The 24,961-nt window shown below is 35.9% G+C and overlaps 1 long non-coding RNA gene across 2 annotated transcripts in view; it reads right to left on the reverse strand.

The window, feature by feature from the left end:
• The window catches only part of LOC114142498 (uncharacterized), a 38,395-nt gene extending 22,909 nt beyond the window's left edge, over window positions 1–15,486 (reverse strand). For both annotated transcript variants that reach the window (XR_003595035.1, XR_003595034.1), the window contains exons 1-3: window positions 15,322–15,486; window positions 14,043–14,179; window positions 8,998–9,078 (exon numbers count right to left, since the gene is read on the reverse strand). This is a non-coding gene — a long non-coding RNA (uncharacterized LOC114142498). The remainder of the gene's footprint in view (window positions 1–8,997; window positions 9,079–14,042; window positions 14,180–15,321) is intronic.
• Window positions 15,487–24,961: the final 9,475 nt, after the last annotated feature.

Raw genomic sequence — 24,961 nt, forward strand, 5'->3', positions numbered from 1 at the left:
GAAAAACCCAAATCCTCACAACTTCATTGTAATTCACAGTCTATGCTCCACACAAATCCAGACTTAAAATGTGCCCTGCTCTTTAATTTCTTTGATGGATGAGAGCACAACTCAACTGTCTTGTGCCACTTCACATGCAGATTAAATGTGGTCGATTTTAGCCATTCAGTAATGCAGTACAAACAATATCATGTTATTGCTTCAACATGTGCATAACCAATAAAAAAGTATGCAACTTCTTTTTGTTTCATTCTATGACTGTTTATATTTCAAGGTACGGTTGTCAAACATGTCCAGAAATGTGTCTGTGCCGTTTTCTACAGAAACCCCAAAGTAAAATAATCAGTCAGTAGAACAATTTACTCCTTTGTTATGTACCTAGGTCCTAGATGTGTTTGTTTAAGTCATTTTAAAAATCCTGTACTTTCTCACCAGTTTCTACCAGGGGCTGGCGTACACATTTAACCACCATTGTTTCTTTTGGCACCATATTTTTCCCTTATGCTCACATTCACAACTGGATTTATTAATATAAATAAACTGTTCATAGTGGGAACCACTTCAAATTATCCTGTTTCATTTGGACATGTGGCCATTGTTTTTCTGCAGATTTTCTCCAACGACTTCAGCCTTGCTATCACAGTATTTGTCTCCTCAGGACAAATAGCAAAGTGTCAACATGATGGACTTCAGTACATTCAGTCTTTTTGACACTAGCTTGTGTTAAAAAGCCCACACACCTTGTACAAAATACATATGTGGAATTGATCGTTGGATTCTGCTGTGAAATCCTGGTGATAGGCCTTCCTATTTGGACTTTTCTTTATACGGGATAGCTGTAGCTGCCAACCACACCACATAACTATATTTTGACAATATTTTTCTGTTCCAGTCACATAAAACTGTCATGTATTCGCTTGTTTTTAGACACAAGTCCAGACCTAAAATCTAACCATAACCAATGGGTTATTTTTATTGGTGGCTGGCAGCACAACTCCAGTAATATACAAAATTTATATGTAGTATGCAGTCTCTAATACACAAGATCTAATTTCTTTAATATTTTGAACTTGAAGACATTATTACTGAACATGTTTTTTTGTTTTTCTTACATTCTACATTGGTTTGCTGTTTTTTGTTTTACATCTCCCAATATAATTGAAAGAATGTAACACTACATGCCTTCAAACAGAAAGCCTTTCTTTGTGTGACATAATTTTTTAGCAAGCACATATTGCTTTATTTAATTTGAAGTTGTTTCATTCACATAAATGTATTTTTTATATGGAGAACTAATGTGTAGCCAGATGCAACTTTAAAAATGAAGCATGTTCAGTGATACAAGAAGTAGAAAGCAGAGAACACAGAACTCCGACTTAATTAATTGAATTACAGTCTGCTGTTTAGAAACGTTCCATTTCCTTGGTCAGCCACAGACAGGATGGAGAAAGAAAACACTGATTGGATGAAGGGTTTGTGTCAATAGTATGAAGTCAAAAGCATTTAATCTGAATACAATAGCAGAGATAGTTTATTTCCCATGCTGTCACAGTCCTAAAATTGTACCTCACCAGGATTGCTGGAGAAGATCCTCATAATTAAGGATTATATCTTTCTCAGCTCAGGCAATAAAATCTACTGAAAAAGATGCCAATGTGTGACAGTCTGAAAGTTATCTCTGACATCTTGACAGCAAATGTTAAGAAATATCTTGAACCAAATGCAGTAATTGTGTCAAGTTGACAACAATATCCAATATGTGTCTGATTCAGGTTTTACACATGGAACATAAAATAACATAAAAACTAATTTTATAACGGTGTTGTAGTGTACTAATTGAAAAAAGAGGGGAAAAAAATCTCTTTCCTACCAAGCAATATAACATCAGGACAAATTGACTGCTCCAGCATCCCTCTGACAAACTGATACTTGGAAAAGAAAGACAGTCCAAAAGGGAAAGAATTGGCCTCAAACCACCAAATAGCTGCTCGCTGGGTTTCCTGATATTTACAGCAGTACAAAACTTTTACTCATTCTGTGCTCTTTTGCTTGACAGGTTGGCTACTGCCGGGGAAGTGACCCGAGAGTCAAGGATGTGGGCAAGAATTTACAGTGGGCAACAGGAACGCTTACTGGGCTTGTGGGACAGCTAAATGTGCTGTAGCAAAATGGGAAAACATCTGTGTGAAACAAAACAAAGCACCATGTTTTCAGTGGTGACAGTTCTCAATAAATATTTAGTACAAAACTCCTTTAAAAAAACAACTGTAAATATGTGTGAAATAAAATGGCTAACCATAGTGATCCTCTGCGTTGGACAATCAAAAACAATGTCTGTGAAGTCAAATCAGAAAAGGAAAAAAAAAAGACATGCGCTCACTATGTTCCACACGGACCTAAAAGAGGGACGGACAATGAAAGAAAAAAAGGCGGAAAAGAAAGCCAAACAGAGAGGACTGGAGTTTGGGGACGCTTGAGAAGGACCTTGCTGCAGCAAACAGAAAGGGGCTGGGACGGACCTTTCCGTCAGTCCCATACCTTATTTGGAAATGGGACTATTGCATTCCGGAAATGAAGGGGGCGCTATTTTCATAATCACTAGTATAAATACCTTAAGACGCGGGTTTAAGAAGAACGGAAGAAGAAAGACAGAAGTTTGAGAGGTCCTTCCACTGATGTTCGGCGCACGATTAACAATGCAAAACTCACAAAGTCAACAAAAGGTATTTTTACCTTCTTAAAAATTTTTCACATAGTAAATAAATGCGCTTTTCTAGATTAGGTTGAAAATACAATTAACAGCTGTAAACTAGTAAATTCGTAATTCATACAGGGGAAGGCTAATTTTAGCATGTAGCATAGCTAATTATTATCCCGCAGGGCACCATTAGATAAAAATAGAAAAGTAGATAATATGTTTAATTGAGAAATGTTTTTTATGCTCAAACTTTGTTTTTTATTTTCATTGTACAGATCCATTTGCAACATTCGGAACGGAGAGGAGATTCTCCGGTATTGCATAAACGAAAAATATTGCTGTCCTCTTTGCTCGTACAAGCTACAGAACCACATAGCACAAACTGCTATGGTTCAACATAACGGTATGTAAAACTACACTTGAAAAATATGAAATATTTTTTTACATACTTGCCAGTTTTCTAGTGTTTTTCTTTTATTTTTAAAGGTTAATCTTTTTTTAAATATGTTTTGTACACCAATATTAAATTTCTGGAAAGTCTAATATTTTTCATAAACTAACAGCTGCCATTATAGGTGGGTGTAGTACCCAGATGTGATACTCTAATTACGAGTAGCACAACTTCAATATAGTTTTTAGTAAGTAACTGTGCAATAAACTACACTAGTAAGAGTAACAAAGTATTTGGTGAAATGGCTATTAGTAAGTACTGCTTTACTGATCATAATGTGCAATGTAATATCACCCATTTATTTCAGCAGACATGAATAAAAATGAAGTTATCTGCACTGATAGATATAAAATATTAATACAAGACAACAAATTAAGGTTAGAAAAAAACAAACATAAACAACATTTATCTGTGTATAGTGTTTTATTTTTTTATGGATTAAAATGTGTTCTTCATTCAGTTAAGTTACTTGCATTAGGTTGCATATCAACAAAATTTACTCAAGAGTATAACATATGGAAAAATAGCCCTAATTTTAATTTTTTTAATTTTTATTTTGTCAAATGTTACAGAGTAATTGAACAAATCTAATTAGCTAATACCTGCCCTTTGCTGTTAGAGCAATATCATTTTTACAATTTCAATAAATTGTTTGCAGAATATATATTTGGTGTCTGGAAGCCATCGTGACTTCGAAAATTAATTGTTAAATCCTACAAAACAGTAACAATAATGTTAAAGAATCTGCAGTGATTAATTCAAACATGCCTTTTTTTCTACCAATCATTTGTATATTTCCTGATGTTTAATAACCTTTATCTTTTATGTTAGCAGCTATTATGTTGTGTCCATACTCTATTTTAAGTGGGAATGAACCACGTCTTGTTTAAACATATCTGCAATGTATATAGATGTTATTTTTTAATTTTGTTCATTTCTTTTTGTTACTGCAGAATTCCATATATTCAGATGTGGCTTAACCTGTAGAGACACATCTCACTTTCATTGCCTGTACTGTTTTTCAACCATTGACAGAAGGGACCTGTTTGTTAATCATTTGGTTAGCCACACAATGACTTTCCATAAGGTGTCCAGCTGTGCATCAGCCCAGGCACCTGTCCAACCAGCAGCTACCAACATCCAGGCTACACAGGCACCTGTCCGCTCAGAAGACATGGTTACATGTGAAATGTGCAATCTGCGCCTGAGAAAAAAGAATCTTCGTATTCATTTGAAAAGAAAACGCCAGGAAAATGTGGAGCTGATTTCACAAAATCATCATTTAAGGAGTCAGTGTGTGGATGCCAAAAAAGGTGTTTTTGTTGTTGAGAAATCTTTTTATGGTCCATCAAGACCTATACATGTAATAAAAAACACCTGGTCACAATTTCACAGATCAGAATGTGAGCTTGACAGGTGTAATGTGAATGCGCAGTTTGCGAAGCGAAGTGGGATTTTGTCTTTTGAGTGAAAACACATTCAATCATTACGCTTTTCTCCACGCGCCACAGTGTCAGAAGGACCTCTGAAACTACCCTCAACATCCTGGTTGACAACTTATGGTTCAGTCTTCAAAGAAAAGAAGAACTTTTAAGAAATCAGCAGAAGGCACTATCAAATAATGTACCATTTTCAGTTCTTCTTTTTGGCAGTGGGACAGACTTTGCCCTGAGTGCCAATACTGAATTCTAAGAGAATATAAGTTGCTTTCCACAATCTGTCACACATTTCAGTTGTCACACATTGTTCGTTTTTTTGTGACATGCCATTTTAAATAATTTCTGATAAAGCACATTTACCTTTTGACTTGTGCAGTCATCCTTTTTCATAATGTGTTCTTTCAATATTATTTACATTTTTGAATGTTCCTTTTGTTGTAACTCAGTTGAATCACATAATTTAGTTTTCATAGAAATGGTGTGGTTTCCACACAAAGTTACATTGTGGCTGTAATTTGTTGGAGAGAGTAGAACCAATAAAGTAGTTGTAAATATATTCGAACAGCGTTGTTTAACAATTGGATAACCTTGTTTTAAAAATTTTAAATGCAAGCAAATCTAATAACTTGCAATATTTTATATGTGTAAATACAATGTTTCCTATACATTTTGAACAGTTACTGGAATCAATACAAATTTTCTTTACAAGCCTGACATACAGCCAAGTTGTTTATGTTTTAACAGTCAGAATCAACTTGGGGGGTTTTTGTAATAAAGCAAGCACACACAGAAACATATTGTTCAGATACAAACAAGATTAAACGAGCAGAGCGAAGGTGTAGTCAGGGTGGAGGTGATGGAAGCTCAGATGAGGAGCAGTTGCACACATCAAGCCGGACTTTATGAAGGGTGGAGGAGATGAGCCCGGCGCCGTTAGGCTGGGATGGAGACACATGATCAGGTGATTGGCTGAGCAGGTGAGATGAAGACAGTTATAGTTAGAATTTACACACTGGTTTAATTTATGTAACCAGTGACTTTATTCAAAAAGGTTTTCATATAGAAAAATCATCATTCTCTCTGGCGGTTACCAGCGCAGTGTCTACTGCCGGGGTCCGAGGGCCAAAGATTGTTTCTTGTCAAATAAACTTTCTAAAGCCTACTTTCTGTGTGAGTCTTTCCAGGTTGAAGCTACATTTAAAGTTTTAATTAATCTCTTTGGGTTTTGCAACAATTGGATATTTAAGGTCCTTATTTTATGAATCGATTGCAATTGGTAGAATTGATATGGAATTTCTAAATGGAATAGTGGGACACCAATCAGTTTACTGATTGAACTGGAGTCCTTATAGCAAAAGTTTCCAATGAGACATTATGGTAAACAATGAGCTGAGCCAGGTCTCCTGCAACCAAAAATATTCTATTTTTTGGAATGGCACTTGTTAGAAGTTCAGAAGTCTTTTGGTTTGTTTGTAAATTATATTCACAATGTGAATAATAAGAAAAATATTTGGCAAATAAACAACAAAAGTGCACTGTGAATGGACGTACTAAGTTGGCCAAAATTGTTGACTAAATGTTTTACCGACCAAACCTCTTTTCCATCTAGTTCTTATTTAATAAGCCAGAGGCTATTACATTTTAGATTGTAACTTATTTATTTTAAGAGTACCATTCACAACATCAAAATATATTATTTGAACTTCATTTGTTTATATCTGTTTTCTTAATCTGCGATCGACTGGCGATCTGTCCAGGGTCAGCAGCCCTCATGACCCAACTATAGGGATAATTCATGATAATTAATGGATGGATAAATGTGCTCTTAATGTAATGTACATTTGTCTCCAAAATATTGATTTGATTCATGTTTTATTACTTTTGTTTGAGACAGATTGGGTGTAAGGATAGATAAATACATCTCCATAATGTTTCCTTATTGTTGCTTATTCTAGATTGTTTGTTACTAATATAATTTTAAATAAAGATTTGGAAATAAAAAAGTGACTTACCACGTGACATATACCATGTGACATATCACGTTATGTAGCCATTTCTTTACTATTTAATTTCTATTTTTAATGTTGAAAGTCTTCTTGGGTGTTTTAAAAGGCGTTGTCAAATAAAATACGTTATTATTAGTATAATTATTATAACACGATCAGTACAGGAAATAGTGTCACTAGCGCCCCCTTCATTTCCGGAATAAAATAGTCCCATTTCCATATAAGGTATGAGACTGACAGTGGTCCGTCCCTACCATTTCCATATAAGGTATGAGACTGACAGTTGTCCGTCCCCGCCCCTTTCTGTTTGCTGCAGCAAGGTGTAGAAATCCTGGAATTTGTGCAGATCTGGACAAATCTGTAAACGAGCGGAGAGGCAGCCGGTAAGACAGATCGGACTGCAAAGTTACTGACATCCCGACAGCGGGCCACCAGCTTTACCGGCCAAATTAACGCTTATAACCGCAGCGTCTGAACTGAAGCGGTGGATTGTGGTGGTGAAGTCTGGAACTGATTGACTGATTTTAATGATTGAATTGATTGTTGTTATTGGGTGTTAAGGTTAACTATTAATCAATTTAGCATTAGCTATTTATATTTATAAAGTAAACATTTATGATTAATATTGAAAGGTGAATATTTGTATATTTAAATAAATTAAAATATTATGTAATTGTAAATATTAATGTGGAATGTATTTTAAAGTTAGAAAACTTAAGTTTAGTTACTTGTTCATTTAACCTTAATGACTTTGTGGGTTTGATTCCCAGTGGTTTGCTTAGTATTGTTTATATAGTTTGTCATCATTTGCTTTGTAGTTTGAGTGGAATTAATTTATGTAGAATTACATGCAGATTAGTAATTATTTTTCTTCTTTTGGGTTTGTTTAAAGGTTTTTACCTGCTTCTGGACCATTCATGGAATATCATGACACACATTAAATAAATGGAGGATAAAAATGAAGAAAACTGCTTGGTCCTTTGAGTAAAACCCCTATTAATAAGAGTCTACATTGATTTGTCCATCCCTTCTCAAGTGGGGAAGCTGCATAGATTAGAAAATAACTTGACAATGTCGACTCACTGAAGGAAGAAAAATGTCCGAATCTGAGTTGGAGGTGCTCCAAAATGAGGTTGGGTTAAATGTACAATCTAGATATAGTTATAGTTTATGTGCAGAACAGTGACGTGCAGTCAGACAAGCAAAATTTTTCATTTAGCTTATCCCATTCTGATTATTTTTTTCAAAATCGCTGAATTTTCTCATTTTTCCATTCAAATGCTCGGAAGCGAAGCCGGTGAGGCAGCAGAGAGCTGAGCCTCAGATTGCATTGCTCAGCCTCTCACTAACTACACTGGCTGCCATTCGATGAGATCATGTTGCTCCTCTCTGTACGTCACCAATAAAATGGCTAAAAACATTTAATGTATGAACTGATTGTCCAGAATTTAGCTTATGTATGCAATGTACAGTGTTTTTTGTCACCAACTGTGTGTGAATCTGTTTCCTGTGTTGAGGAGCGATCAGAAACGGCAGAGAACAGATTCGAGGTGAGGCTGGCAGTTCTCTTGCCTCATGGCAGGGGGCGCTCATGATCCCAGACATTGTGACTCCACAACTGCAGAGTAAGAGACAGTAAGCGCGAACTAGCCATACAGTAAAGTGCAGCGATATGTGTATAGTTTTCTGCTCTTACTACAGCAATCACTTATTAATAATCGCAAAATAAACATTAAACCTAAAACCATACCACTGCAACAGACTGAATGTTCTGCTCTTTGGGAAATATTTGAGTGGTCTGTGGTGGTGTTGTCAGTTGCTATGGCAACGAGTCTGCGCATAGCTGTGCTGATACAGAGGGCGAGAAAGAAGTGGTTTCCAGTTGTACTTTAACGGTTTTCCCCTTTGCTCTGGAGCATAGCACGAAATTAATACTATCTTCATGTCCAAGTCTGATTGAGGTAACGGTATTTTACTACGGCGGCAGCACGACTATGGATGACATGTAAAGGAATTGTCGTATTGCCCTCCAGCGTTGTCCGCATGCGCGGAATTTTCTTACGGAAACAATAGCATGCAGCGGGTCTATATTTGTAAATATGATTATGATTAAGTCAGTGCCTCACCAGCTCTGCACCTCGCCGCACGTCACTGGCGCAGAATCAGACTCTTGTCCATTAATGTAGCATAACACTTAAATGGAATAATCGAAAATATTATTGTACATGAATACGGAAATAGGATTTTGATGGAGCACTTCAAACTTTACTCATGTTTTACTGACATAACTAATGTAAGCACATGGGCACTACAAGGTTTGGTAGAAAACCTGGAAACTGTTTAACCAGCAAAAAACAGGAAGCCACTCATTTAAACCACTGACAAATAAATGAATTTACTCACCAAGAAGACATCCGTCCCACGTTGCACCAGCTGTATGTAGTCTGTTTCCAATCATGCTAGTTTAGCGTTCTTCTTCTGTTTCTGACCATGAAAAAAAATAGCTTATTTAGTTTGCTTTACCCCTTACACATCCTTTGACAATATTTATCCTCCTGAGAAAAAAAAGTTTTTGAATTTTTTTTTACACTACATGACTCTTTGGAGTGAAAAAACATCTCTACAATTGAAAAAATTTCAAAACATGTTTTTATTTATTTTTTAGAGTATGTCCTTTGGAGAGGACATCGGGACTCTCTTGTGGCAAATATGAACACATTTCGAGGCCCAGGATGTCCTCTCTAAGGACCAACAGGATTTAACACAGTGGCATGCATGGTTTCAGAGTTATGAACAAAAAACCTATGTCCTCCACAGAGGACAAAAATGTATTGCTGGGTCTCAGGAGTGTTTCTTAGAGCACACAAACAAAATGTTTGTGTGCTCTAAGAAACACCTCCATTTTATTTAAAGATGTTTCTCCCCAAAGAACATGATCAGAAAACTTAGACAAAATCTTTTAAGTAATTTAAGTGACAGATAATTTTGAGGAAAATCTTGGAATTTATAAATTACCTAAATCTAGCAGGATTCATGCTTTCTTACAAAAGGTGCACTAGTGGAGTTAAAAATATTTTTAATATTTCTGTCTAGACTTAACTTCACAGCAAGAAAATAATGGACAGAGGGGTTGGATCAGGGCAAGGAAGGAAGTGAAGCACTGATGAGTTAGTTTGAAATAAACATTTTAAGCAATCATTTTAAAATTAGAGCAATTACTCTAACAAAAAATTAAAATCCCCCTGATCCTTTATTCCCAAACTCATGTCAAGTATGTCTTGTGAATCATTTTTGAAACCAAAACCTTTTGGAATGAATACTGCTGAGAACCACTTGTTTCTAATTTTCCTGCCAGTCCTGATCTGGATTGAGAACAGAAGAGTAAAAACCTGCCCTGTTACCTGGAATGACACCAACTCTAGAAAGGTGAACTCAAACTCGAGCTGCTATTGTAAGGCAAAAAAAGAAAAATAAATTATACCATGGATCAATGAATCATGCCATAATTGGACATAACCTTCTGTTTTTCATTCCAAACAAAAACTCCTGCTTCTTGTTACAGACCAGTCTACTCTTAAATAATCCCTCTGATCCTTTTTCTTCTTTTCTTTCCCTTCTGACTTCTCTCAAGTAAAGAAAACCTTGTAAAACTAAGCTAGACTGTCTTTGACAGCAACCACAGCCACTTCTTTTCAAATCAAGTATCCTAATTAGTGCTTTAAGTGGATGCAGATCCGTATGCACCGCGCCATATGTGGAACTGAATATTCATGCAGTCAAGGAGCTCACCGTCCCTGCTCCAGTCCAAATGCTGAATTTCTATTACCCTCATTATCCCAACATGCTGACAGAGAGAACAACAAGGCAAAGAACAAGAAGGAGAGAGGAAAGTCAGTTCCTGGCAAAAGTTCACTACAGACTTAATGACGCTCAAAACTGGAGAGAAAACAAAGTATGCTTTTGTGTCATAACTATGAAAACATAGAAGTGAAAACCTACAAACATCTAATTTTTTACTACCAAAAATGTTTTGTTTTTTTTAGATTAAATATACAAATGAATAGTTGATTTCATTTACAAACCTACCTGTGAATGTGCAACATGATCAGAATATATGTTTAAAAAAATCAGCAAAGATATCAGGACTAAAACTATGGACCTCCCCTAGTCTGGTTCATGCTTAAGCACAATTTCTAGATGACTGAAGGCGCCATATTCATTGGGTCAAACACTTTCATACAAGTATACACACATTAATGTGTACACTTGCAGCAAAGAAGCCGGTTCTTTGTTGCAAAGATGAATATGTTTTGGTGTGAAATGTGTTTATTATAGAGCAAAAGAGGTTAAGAAGATCCTATTTGAAATTGGTGAGACAGCATCGTGATCCAGTGAAACCTGAGCTGAAAGGCCACTCAGCAAAGCAGAAGCCATTACTTTTAACAACAGAATAACAAGCCAGATTAAAGTTTGCAAATGCACAGAGACAAAACACCTTTACTACTAGAGAAATGTTCTGTCATCTGATGAACCTAAAATTAAAGAGTTTGTTCTTATTGATTATTGTGACATTCAGTGAAAAAAAATGGGTAACTTGAACATCTGAAAACACCAAATGTCAAGACATCAACCAGGAAGGTAAAATTTGCCCTTATATGCTGTCATACAAAACTCTGATTTAGGTCTTACAAAAGAATTTGTGGGAAGAGCTGGAAAGCTGTGTGAAAAAGTTGGATTACTATGACAACAACCTGAATACCAAATATATATAGATCAGAAAAGTCTCAAAATAAGACTCATTTGCTTATATTTGTCAGAGGCTGTTGGCAGAGAACTAATCTCAATATGTCTACCAAATGAGCGTCATGTGTCCTGTAGAATGGTCACAAATACTGATGCATTTCGATTTCATTAGAAGTTTGAATAAGAAAAGTATCCTACATCATTAACACAACTCATTACACGGCGTATTTTGACTTGTTCATTGTAAAGTGCATTCTGTAATGGCCATTGTGGTTTCTCTCAAACTCTGAACGTGTTTCGATCACGGCGTCAACAGCGTCAACTACAAATCAGAGGCTGTGGCAGCTGTAACAAGGTGAGATGTGTGTGACGATGTGCTTGAGCAAAATAATTGGCCAAGTGCCTCTACTGGAGCTGGGATGCAAGGAGAAGAAGAATGAAGAGCCAAGCAATGAGGCAGAGGACTTGCAACACTGACAGCTCTGTAGCTGATGTTCAGGCTTCAACACCTCCAGCTGCCTTTCGCTTGAACGGGTTCCAAGTGCCGCCAAGGTCAGGGGAGCACTGTCATTCAACACCACTGTGTGTATGGAAGGGCAACGAGTATGGTATGCATATGTGCCTGTGATGGTGAAAGGGAGAAAAGAAAGCTGGGTGTCGGGAGATGTATTAAAGATAAAATGCAAGGCAAGACATGTGTATTTGTGTAGGAGTTACTATAGCGACTGCAACAGACAGCAACAACGTCAGCAACAGTTGGGTTTGTCCTCTTATTAGCCGTGTTTAACTCTGTGCCTGTGTGTTAAAATGTGTGCAGTCATGTCTGTGTATCAGTGTCTCTTACAGCCTGACTAACAATCTGCATCATCGACATTCTGCGGCCGTATCCGTTTCAGCGAAACTCAAAACTGGGTCATTTAAACGACAAAATATTGTGACATACGTATGCAAACATTTATATAGAACACATTTACATAAACAGAAGTCATCTTAATCCACTTATGAAATTACCATCAAAATTAATTTATCAAAAGAAACAAAAAGTTAAGATTTTTACTTTCAGTGGCCACATTTGAAATCTTTGAATTATTTCAGAAAGGGATTTGAATTATTGTTTTTTCTTTACTCATCATTCATTGTAAGCAATTTTTTATGTAAAAGTGACTGAAGCAACAGAAGCTTTGACACAATGAGATCCTATTGAATAGCTATTTTTCTAACATGCAACATTTATGAATAATAAAAAAAAACCTTAGATTTACCAAGGAGAAATCTAGCAGATATGGCACTAGCTATGTGCTTTTCTATGAATGCTAACAAGTGCAAAGGCCACCAAGTCTTCATGGAAGCAATTTGATGCAACTCAAAACATGCATTTGAGTCCAGAATGAATTAAAGAAATTATGTAAAAATGATGTCATGTAGAGGATCTGTGGTGCTGTGGGCTTGTTTAAAATACAAATAAAACACTGGTGAGCTCAGCTAGCAGTTTTCCTAGGATTCAAACATATGACCAGGTCACACAGAAATGGTTCAACTGGACACAAAATCAGCATTATAGAACAATTTTTGCTGATTCTCCAAACTTATGTTACACAAAAAGCAAAGAAAAGAACCCTAAGGTGATCATTTAAATGAATAGGTGTACTCTAATTATTTTTTCTCACATAGCTTATAGAGTTTTGTCATAAATCCTAAATTCCTCTGTTATAGACTCAGTGACAGGTTGCTGTTTGAAGGGGCGCAGAGTGGGCTATAATTGCATCTGGTCTTCAGATGTCCACCTGTCAGGACAATCCAGATCCTGCTAAATATGTGCACTTAACTCTTTAACAATACAGACGAGCACATTTCATTTTTGCTCCCCCCCAAATAAATCTATGCCAATGCAAACCCAAAGACAACAGTCATTTAATATTATTTCTAGGGGAAATATTTTTGATCTCAGAGATGCATAGCTATAAAGTTAAAATCAGGCTTCAACAAAACAACGTCAATTTGAAGCAGATTCCCGCAATTAAGAAGTGTGACTAGGGGAAAGAACTGTAAAAAGACGAGTGTCACCACGACAACCCTTGTAAACAAACAAACACTCAAAAACTAAATTTCTGGACACGATTTAACAGAAACGGCTCAGTCTGTAATGCATTATTACTTCAATGAAACATTATTTTAGACAGTTTATCTTTCAGCTTGAGAGTTTCTGTAGAAGTCGGATCTCTTTCAGTTACAAAATCCTGCAAACTAAACATGGATCTCTTTTCCCTGTCCTTATACACAGTCTCCACTGAAAAACTGTCTGGTGTCTACAGTGAGTGAGTAGACAGTGGTTTGGCTTTGAGAAATGTTTCTGATGTCCATCATCCTGCTTTGTTTCTCTGCTGTCATCAGAGTGAGCCGTTTGTGGTTAAATATTTAAGTTGCAATCATCTCCTTCCCTGGCTTTTGATTCTTCTCTTGCTCCTTTCTCATTCCTTTTGTCATTTTCATGCCCACTTTTCTCCACTCAGAACAATCCATCAAGCATTCTGTTCCTTAAACACAGGAACTATTTCAATACCAGAGTTTATTTCCTGTTTTGAAGGTGCTTTCCACAAATCTGTGGTGATTTTCGTCATTTAATTTCAAGAGATTATGATCCGACTTGCATTCTGTCCTCCCTTACTTAAATTTCCGTCCTAGAATACCACAGCTTTAAATCTGACCTTCCATCTTTATCTTTCCGTTGTCAGAAACACCTCCTCCTTTGGTGGTTTTACAATCTGAAAGGGTAATGAGAGGAAATTGAAGTTTATCTGCTTCAAAGTCAGACGTCGGGGAGAGAAGTCAATCTTCTCTGACCCTGTGGAGGAAGAGAAAGCTTAATATAACTATTTCTGGGAGCTTCAGTGAGCCAGCTGCTAATGAATATATGGACTGTTTTGTGGTGAATCCCTTCTATATTCATGTGGAGAAATATAAAACCCTAATAAGAGTTTCTATCACTTGAGGTGAAGCAATATTCCCTTGCTCAAACTAATTCAGCTCTAAATACGGTTTTGTTTAGCAGTGCAAGACATAGTACAGCAACTTTCTATGTCTTGCTGAAATAAATGCAGACATTGCATGAAGCAAGCAACATATTGCCTCACCAGTAGCACAGAACAATTAGCACATTAATCCAGTGTTGCATTTGTTACCCTGCAACCTCGGATGGCTGAGGGTAATGTAGATGGTGATCTTCCCTCAACGTGTGATGCTGCGATATACCAAAAGACGAGACACACACGTTGAGCTCCTTTGAACTTCAACAGATAGATTTATTCTTCTGGTGATGACCGTACTCCATATACACTACATATGCAATACTTCATATCAAATACTTCAGGTATGACTGTATAACTTCAACAAATAACCCTTTGATTCAGTACATTACAAATGACTGCGATATCCCTTTAAACCGAACGAGAATTATTTTAACATGCTCCATCGTGAATTTTATCGAATGACAAAATATTTTAGATAGCTTTTAATTCTCTAAACCAATTAGTTTTGTTTTAACTCAAATATCTTGTCCCTTTTCCTCAGACCTTTTATATTTTTAACTTTCAAAATAAAAATATATGGATTTGCTTTTAACTATTTTAATAGCTTTTACAATTTTTATTCTGCACAACATATACTCATTGAGTTTGACAACATTGTTTCTGTGTTATTAAAATAACCCATAAAGAAGACACCAGAAAAATATCTTTTACCATTTCAAAAGTGAAAAATACAATAAGTTCAAAATGAACTCAATCTCTAGTCCTTCAACTGTTTCTCAGCTCAACACATGTACAATGTTCGCTAGCATTAGCATTAGTTAGCCTCCAGAAATACGTCCCGTTTTCTACACAATGTCAATCCAAAGCTGTACAAAGTGACCCACCAGTTAACTCTCGAGTCTATAACCTCTTAATTCTTGGACATCACATTTATGCATCAAAATACATTTTTACTGACCTGCGATATAGAAAAGACGAGACACAAACGTTGAGCTCCTTTTACCTTCAACAGGAAGATTTATTCTTCTGGTGTGCTCAATCTTTTCTTGGTCACTAACGCGTCAGCGCCCCTAGCGGCCATGTGTAGAATTGCACGGACTAACTGAAATAACACTACAGAACTTATAACGATGAGAAATTAAAGATACAAAATAAAAAATTATGTTGGGGTGCCTATTTTCTTACTTCTTGGTTTTGTTTACTAACAACTTGTTTTTCAGCCCTCTACACATCAATGTATTAAACTGCAGATATGATCCAAACTGGTCAGGTCACGTCTTTAAAAATGACCTGAAATATTCATGTGAATGTTTTTTGGCTTTTTTAAAGTATTTATTTAGGTCTGAGTATTTTAGTTGGCTAATGCCCACTTTGAAATAATAAAATCCTGTATGATGGATTAACATAAACAACTTATACATCTACCATGCAAAGCATTTACAAAACATATTTTCTCTCTCTCTCTTCTGAATTCTTGCATTTTTCTATTTATGTCTTTTCTTGCATGCAGCGGGACGTTCTCTTTACAGTCTGTGTTTTCTGGATTATTGCATAATAAGATTGTTGATTGGATGCACATGCATCTCCCAAGCTGCTTAATTCAAATCCTTTGCCATCATAAATTACACATGCATTGTAACATGATATTTCTATTTGTGCAACTTCCAAAAATTGTTGTGGCTGTTCTGGCTGTCGGCAGGAAGAAACTTGTAAAATCTCAACATTTCTACAGCAGAGGTGTGAAATCCAGATTTCTTAATACACAGAACATAAGTGACAATAAAACACAGGAATGATTAAAGTACTACATAAACAGTTAACAAATTGTGTGCAGTTATGGTAGCCAAACAAGTATACCATGATTAATGATGAAAATTTGCTTACTGCTAGCACTGCCAGCTCAACACTTCTTGCACCTGTTTCACATTAAAAACCTACAACTGCTATTTCCCAGCTGAATTCAATTAAAATTATTCCATCATTATGAAGAGCGCAGCAAGGTGTATATTCTTAAATAATACATTTCTTTGAAGGGTCAGCTTTTTGTGAATATGAAGGTGCATATATTTTTGTCAAATTAGAGCGATTATTTGTTGGGATACTGTGACCAAAGTAGCCATAAAACAAAAAAGCCACTGCTTTTCCCATGTTTTGATGGAGAAAACCCCAGAACCTTGTGAAACTTAGATTGGTTCACTGTTAATCTTTTCTATTTTATAAAATAGAAGTTTTTCTGTTAGAAACAAACCCGAGGGCCCATGTCCATCACTAAATCAGCCTTAAACAACAACATTCTGCTCTGCAGAGCTGTGTGCAACCCCCCACAGCTGTCAACTTATCAGCACAACAGGAGGAATAAATAAGTAATGGGTGTGTTTGCCCTGTAGGCTGAAATATCTATTTTTTTTCTTGACAAAGCCTTGAGGCATCACAAAGTCAACCCTGCTAGCTTGGGACTTCCCCTAATCATCAGCTGCTGTCCATCACTACTGCCTCCACTCTACTGCTGCTGAGCTTGTCGTTTCAACGAACAGGTAAAGTGCACAGGCTGCTTTCCCAAAATCACCGGGGCTGGCACTACTGCTGCCATGCTTCCTTTAAATATATACAAATCAGCCACATTAGAATGGCATGCTCCAGGGTATCTTTTAATTGGCACCGGGTGAATGACGTTCTCTGCTTTTCCTTGTCTGCCAGTCAGATAGAAATAAACAAAGACACCTTTGCTTAAACAGGAATAATTAGGGGATGTTATTCCCAACCAACATTCTGCACATTATATTCATTTATTTAATTCTTCTGCTGCACCTGATTGATGTTCTGCCTGAAACCACCTTAAAATAGAAACATTACATGTATTCTTGAAGAAACTGTTTTTAGACATCTGCTGCTCATTCATAACATTCCCACTGCTGCTAGTGATTAACTTGATTGTATATGCTATGGAATAATGTCAGACATGATGTTATCTTGCAAAAATTCACAAAGAAAAGTGGTTTTCCATGACACAGTGACTTCATTGGTGGGGTATAAAGTTAGTTTAGACCAGGGGTCTGCAACCTTTACAAACCAAAGAGCAATTTATTTCTTTAAAATGTACTAAGAGCCACAGATGTTACATGACCTTTTGAGAAATGGTCACTTACAATTTAAAAATACATATATACATACTATAGGAAATTTGAATAACTATTTTTATTTTATTTATTTATTTTTTTAAAGGAAAAAACAAAAGCATATTTGCAAAAAAGAGGATCGATAATTTTTTTGTACTTTAACTGTCGTTCTAGAAGTCAGTGAAATTGTTTCATGAAAAAACGGGAAAACTGCTAAAACCTGCATTTATATTTATATCTATATTTACAAACATGAATAGGATTTTTGTCATTTTAGCGAACGTTATAAAGAATCAATGTGGACGGTTTGAACACCCACCATCACTCCTGGAGCTGCAGGTTGCGGCCCCCCATGGTTAGATCTATTTGACCAGAGGGAATAAGGTTCGCGTGGTTTCTAATCTACATTCAGCAGAAGACGTTATAAGTATTTTTATTGTCTCTACAGAAACACTGCTTGAAGAGAAAGCACAAAAACCAAAAAACACCGTTTTAACTCTCCCAAATATAAAAATGTTTTTACTTTCTTGCTTTTAAAAACAGAATTGCAAATTAAAATAAATTGCATTTTCTAACTGTTTTGTACAAATGTCAAATTTAAGTTCCAAACCAATATATTCTTCTGCTTTAAAGAAAACAATTGCCTTTCCAAAGTAACCCTAGAGCCTAACTCTACTTTTATTGTTTTATTCAGTTCTTGTATGTGGTACCAATTTCCTAAGCAATAATACTTCTGAGATGGGGATTACGTCTTTATAGAATAGCAGTCTCCTTATACGCAAACACACACAAGATTAAAGTGATCCCAGGAGATGCTTTTCAAATGCCCTCATTCAAAATACAAAAGAAAATAATAAAATAAAAGAGAGTGGTTAACCTCATGAAAGTTTCCCGTTTTTGTTTTTTCATTTTGCCATGAATGTTAACATGTCTGAGCATATCCTGTCATTTCACACAGTTACAGTGTAATCACCTGTCATGCCTTGATGAGCTAATTAAGAGGCAGTTAGCTGATTGTAGGAGAAGCAGAGTCGATGTGCGGCTGAATTGTGGAGTGTGCACGTTCACTGCTATTAACCATTAAGGGTTCATGCTGGGCTGACCTCATACAATGTGTAAGAGGACAAAGATGTCCTTTATTCCTAAGAGGAAAAGCCACATTAATAGAGATGGAGGATCCTCTTTCTCTCTCTGTCCATCAGTGCAATTGCTCCACTCTCATTACTCATCTGTGTCCCTCGTTTGTCTCCCATGCTCTTCATATGAAACAATAAACTGACCTCTTCCTCTCACCCTGAGGTGTTTCCTATGGGGAGACGCAGGGGCCTCTGAAAGACAGAATGCAAGTGTGTGTGATGCTTTGTGTGGGAGTGTATTTGTGAGAGGGGTAGAGTAATTAAGTGTGCAATATTGTGCGTGTATGTGCATGTGCAATGGCCTGCATGTGGATTCATTCGTCTGTGTTTGTGATTTCATGTGTAAATTTGATCACAAGTGTGAGTGTGTGTGATCTGTTTCCAATTAGCCCTCTTGTGTCCATGGGTTGCCTGGAGGCATGACTAATGTCTTAGTGGGCTGAAGCTCCAGCTGATGAAGCTGAATGGGGTTCCATCTGCTGCGACATCATCACAATGCAGTGCTGGACGGGTGGAGACAGAGGACAGGGGACACAGAGGGACAAGCATCAAAGTGGAATAAGCTATTAAGGACAAACGGTGCTTGAGGGTGTAGATGGAGGCCAATGTCTGGTGTGTAAACATACATATTATGAATAAACCATGATGTTCTTATAGGTGATGTTTCCACAATTTCATTCTGATTGAAAACGAAACTATTTTTTGTAATCTTTATGCTTGATTTCAAATTATTTTAGAAGGGTTGCAAATTTCAAGTGGCAATTAAGTACTTTTTCCTGGACAAAAGTAAAACAAGCACAATGACGTTGATGCCATTTAATGCGAGTGTCTCTTTAAATCAGGAAACTCAAATGTGTAAGTAGATTTATATGATTTCTACAAGTGCATCCAACAAAATGCAACATCACATTTTTAAAACTTTTTAGGCATTATCTAAAAATCTAAATAAATGCAAATCTTCTACTAAAACACAACTTGACATACCTAGGGAAAAAAAACAATATTCAAATTCTCATTTAATTATTTTTTTTCATATAATGTCAATGATACAATCTGGCTGTGTAAACTTTTATTTTTTTGACAACAGAAACATTTTTACAGGTTTCTTTACATTCTTCATGACAAAATTCATTGCCAGGACACAGTTGTAATTACTATGTCCACTGCAAATATAAAATGATTTGTCAGTTAACACAGTTTCTAACTTAGGTTCAATAAGCCGCTGTATCAACGTTTATAGTGATCAGTGAGCTACAGACAGAGAGAGGAAAATATGCAGCCTCAACTTGACCCTCTGCTTGGGTCAGGCTGCCTCCTTCTTTGATATCAGTACCACAACTTTTACCTTAAGTACACGCCTCAAGCTGCAGGTCCAGCTGCGGCAGCAGGACCTTTCTCATCTCTGTGTCTTCTGCTCTAAAAGCACTAACAGACTGAGCAGACTCTATGTGAGACCTATCGTGCATCTTTGCTAGTGGACGTAATTAGAACAGGTCCAATAGGTAACATTTGGAGGCTTGTGATGGTAATGGCTTCAGTGTTTCTTCACCTGCTCTAGTTTAACCTTACTACCTGGTGTGTCCTCACCAGCCATAACAGCTGGAGGTGAGCAGCCACAGGTGAATACTGATATGGCTGTGGAACCCTAACTTTACAAGGAAGATTTGGTCAACAGCATTTGGAGCTCAAATCATAAATAAGAGTGTAATTTTGACTGCAGCATATATGGAAAGCCAAAAGTACCAAAATTAATATAATGAAAATGTATGCAGATGAAGTTCTCTGCGGGTCAGTCAGTCAGATGTTTGGGGTTTATTTATTGAACCGTAGCAGTAGTTTAAGACTACTGCCAATGGCTGTGAGTTGGAGGTATGGAGAAAAATGTAAGTAGTAAAAGTAAAATTTAAGTATGGAACAGAAGGAAGGGCGAATAAAGGAAGAAAAGAGTGAGGGACAGGATTAATCATATTTTTAAATGGAAAACATGAATACATTTTTGCCTAGTTGCATAATGCTGTGGGTGTGGGGTCCACCTAAGACTATCTTGCCCCAGGCCCAGGCAAAGCTGGCAGCTGGTCTGTTTGCAACTATGCTGTAGCTGAGACTCAAATTCTGACAGTAAGTTAACAATAAATTATATTTAAAAACTGTTCTACCAACTGACGAAGAAACATAAATTTGCTGATCACTTTAACTAATAAACCACGTCATTAATTTTTCCAAGAACACCTTGTTACCAGGCAACAATACAGAAATGAAGAACTATTTGGACAGCTGATCCATTTCTCTAGTTAACACCCAGTCAATCCCTCTGACATTTGGAGGATTGTGTCTCCACTGACACAGGGGCTAAACTGGCAGCCTGCAGCCCACTGAGACGTAGTCACTAGGACACTGAAGCATGAACGCACAAAGACACACACACACAGTTTAATCAGCGATCTGACGTCGTGACTGTCAATAAATTACTTAGTCATTTGGATCACAGCCTTGGACATAGCTGAATGGCTAGCCTATTTAAAGACAGATCACTAAAAATGGATAACATTTTTGTCTTCTCCTAATTGTTAGTGCATCTTGAGACCTTTTTTATACTTGGACAAAAATATAGAAGCCAGCTGTAAAAAAATGTAAATGTTTATCAGGAAACATGGTTAAAAAGAGCTTTGGTGTTTTAAACAGTTTTTTTGTTGTCTTTTATTAAAAAAAAGTTTTCTTTTAGCATTAGTAGCCTTCATTCATTAATAGCTGTACCGTAACACAAAATATTAATTGGAAACTGAATTATGACTGTCATCATATTGTGGAAGAAGTACATAGAGACCCATTAGATATTAAAAGGTTTATTCCACTTTAGAATATGTTAGTTGATATTCTATACAATCATGTAACATGATTGTATGGACATATTGCATGGATATTGAACATATGGGTAAATTTGCAATGTTGGTTTTCTGAGTGACTGAAACTTAAACAGATTTGTCCTTCATTGTGACAATCAGTTGAAATATGACTGAGGATCAAAGCTGAAATAATCCGTTTTATTGAGCAGATTTTTTCGACTACAATGCACAAAACACAGCGTGTGTCATCACATTTGAAAACACTTACAATGCAAAAGATTTTTGTGCAGCACACCACATTTTCAGTCCCATGAAGACCATGAAAATCTTTTCACATTTTTACCGTCTTTGTTTTATTTAAACAAAGTGAATTGTTGATTCTATTGTAAATTACACTGCTTGACGGTAGGAATTGTGCAATAAATAAAATATTGATTTTGTTATCCAACAAAATGCAAGGCTGTTGTGAAACACAAAAGAGGAATCAAAAAAGTACCAAGAGACTATTGAGACATGTTGGAAAGTCAGAGAATTTGCCCAGAAAACTGTTTCTGGAAAAAAAAAAAAAAAAGATTTGTTTTTACATAATTTATGTAGTTGTCCAGGTTTACTCAAAGTAAAACAGAGAAGAAAATAAGTAATAAGCCATGAAAGAAAAACAAGCCTGAGACAGACTTAAAAGAAAAAACATTGTGGGTTTTAAGCTGTAAAATGTAACATTGCATGAAAAATAAAAATAAAGTAAAAATAAAAGCCTGCAATAACCTCATTCCAACAAATGAGCACACCATAAATAAATACTTCTGTGGGTATTATTTGAATCAGTTTCACCTGCCACCAGTTAAAGAGAATATAATTAACCTGAAATCAAATTGAGCTGAAGGATTTTCCTAACATTTGCTAAAACCAGGAACTAAAAAATATCTAGTATTTTCTTTCAAAATGTTGCACTGATATGATTATGTTATGAACAGGATTTGGGTTTTTTTCAGTTAAACCAAAATCAGTCAAAGCTCAAATAGGTTAAATTGCTACGTAACTAAGCATATTTTTAATCATTGTTTTGAGTGCGTGTGTTGTGTCAGTGAAATGGATGAAGAGGAGATCTGTGGCTAAACAGGAAAAGAACCAACAGAACCAGATCAATATGTGCCTAAAGTCAATGGAAACTTTTTATTCAAAAACACCTTGCTTGTGCAACCTTAAATGAAGTATTAAAAATATATACAAGTATGAATTAGCCGTAGGGCAGGTTTATGTTGTTGAAAGTCACTTGCGAACACATCTTTGACTTTACTACACATCGTTATGACTGGATAGATAGGAACTGCCAATTAAGGTATCCCTTTTCACATTTATTTTACAGCATGTTCAAAGCTGGACAAGTAAAATCAACACTGTCACTACAATGATGGTAAAGGAAGACTTATGTTTATTCTGGTTTTGTATAAAATCCTTTTTTAAAATACAAATTCCTTATCACCTCATCAGAAACCATGTTTATTCAGATTTATTTGTTCCTAGAGTCTCTATGCATCAGAGTTTAAAAGCAAAACTTATTATTCATGTTGGGTGCGGCACATTGACGTCTTTGCTGCCTTAAAAAACAGGCCCAACATGTACTTCAATAAAGAACTAATATTAACTATTTACTAACATGTACATCCTTTACCAAATGTCCTGTGCGGAACAAGTTTTATTATGCTCACAGTGTTTTATGGTTTTCTTCTGTAATTAAGTTTTTTATGCTGTCAAACTTGAAATAAAAAATACCAGCATTTTATTGCAATGCCTTTTTGTTTTTGTGTATTATTGTTACTTTCTGCAGGACTTTTGGCTTCATTTATACCTGAACAGAGCATGACTTTGATTTACATTTGACAGCAAAGTTTAAAATAAAAGTTTTTTCATTCATGTGCTTTTTTTTACTTACAAGGAAACAGAAGTAGAACCCTAAGTATGGAAAAATAAAATCATGAACTAGATTAAAATTAAAAAGTGTATAGATTTTTTTGTTATGTAATTATGAAAAGACTGGTTTCTCACTTTCTCTAGAAAGTGCAGACTTTCCATTCAAAATACATATTGACTATTATAGAGCCTCATACTCTCCTTACAGTTATTCATATTCACTGGACACTTAAAGAATCCCAACCATTTGGCTGGACAGAATAACTATGAATATGATTGTATCAAATCAAAAGATTGTAATTGACGATCTTTTAGACATCAAAAGATCAAATGTGTAAACTGTGACTGGAAGCATAGAAGATACTTATCAGGACTAATTTCACTCAGTAGGTTATTTTAATAACATGATCATATTTCATTCTAAATTAAAGAAAAACAGTGAGTATTTATAGCATGTTTCCAACTTTACAGCTGAGAACATGTAATGTATACAGATACAGATGTGTCCATGCTGATGATGTGTATATTTGTGTACACAGTTTCCCTGAAAGCTCTGTAAACACAGATGTGTTTACAGCTATGGTAAATATAGCACAGTGTTTGAATTCACAAAGTCACAATAAGGTCAGACACACTTCCGTCCACCGTTCCACCTTTGTTTGGGCCTTTTTCCCCCCCGGTTTGTGGTGGTTGCAGCGTTTTAGTGGATGTACTGGTGATGTGTGTTCACCATCCATGGCTGTAACTTTCATGTTTGTTTTCTAGAATGTATCAAGCTATGTATTAAAGCTGGAAAAGCATAGAGATACTGTATAAAATGTCAACATTGTTCCTTGCACATAAAAATTTGAATTTGGTGTGTCTTGACCATTTTTTAGTATTCCGCATATATTCAAAACATTGGTCTAATACCTGTTCATAAACTGTTGTAGAAGCCTGATGTTATCAATACCTATTTTAATATGACATAAAACTCTACAGTATCGTGCATTGTTAAAGTGGAGGTCCCAGAAGCAGGAGAGTAAAAATAAGCTGAAGGTAAGAAAAAAATGAAAGAAAGTATAAAAAAACTTGACAAAAAGCAGCGGAAAATATGAAGCAAGAAATCAGTGCATGGAGCCGTGTAGTGAGACGAGACACAGAGGGAACATAATGAGTAAATCAGAGAATACAGAAAACTATCTCTGACAAATCTTACTGCGCACTAACAGAAATGGAAATATAGGACTACAAAGAAATCCAACATACTACGGCCCATGACATTACCAGGACACACAGGAGGAATCAAGGAAATAAATGATGGACAAACCAAAATACTAAAACACAGACCCAAAAGCACAGGGTGTCTTCAAAACAAGGAATGAACTGAATACAGAAAGCCAAGAGAAAAAAATCTAAAAATAGAGCAAACCACAACACCAAAGTCTCAAAGAATATGACATACAGTATATGCTTTATTGTTCCTCAGTAGTCTAATACATGACATCACTGCATGGAAATATGTAGTTATATATATATATATATAAAACCAATTGTAAACCTATTTATATGGTACATAAGAAAAGTAATAAAATATATTTTAATGTTTCAGG

This window comes from Xiphophorus couchianus, chromosome 4 (assembly GCF_001444195.1).
Source record: "Xiphophorus couchianus chromosome 4, X_couchianus-1.0, whole genome shotgun sequence".
Classification (NCBI taxonomy): Eukaryota; Metazoa; Chordata; class Actinopteri; order Cyprinodontiformes; family Poeciliidae; genus Xiphophorus; species Xiphophorus couchianus.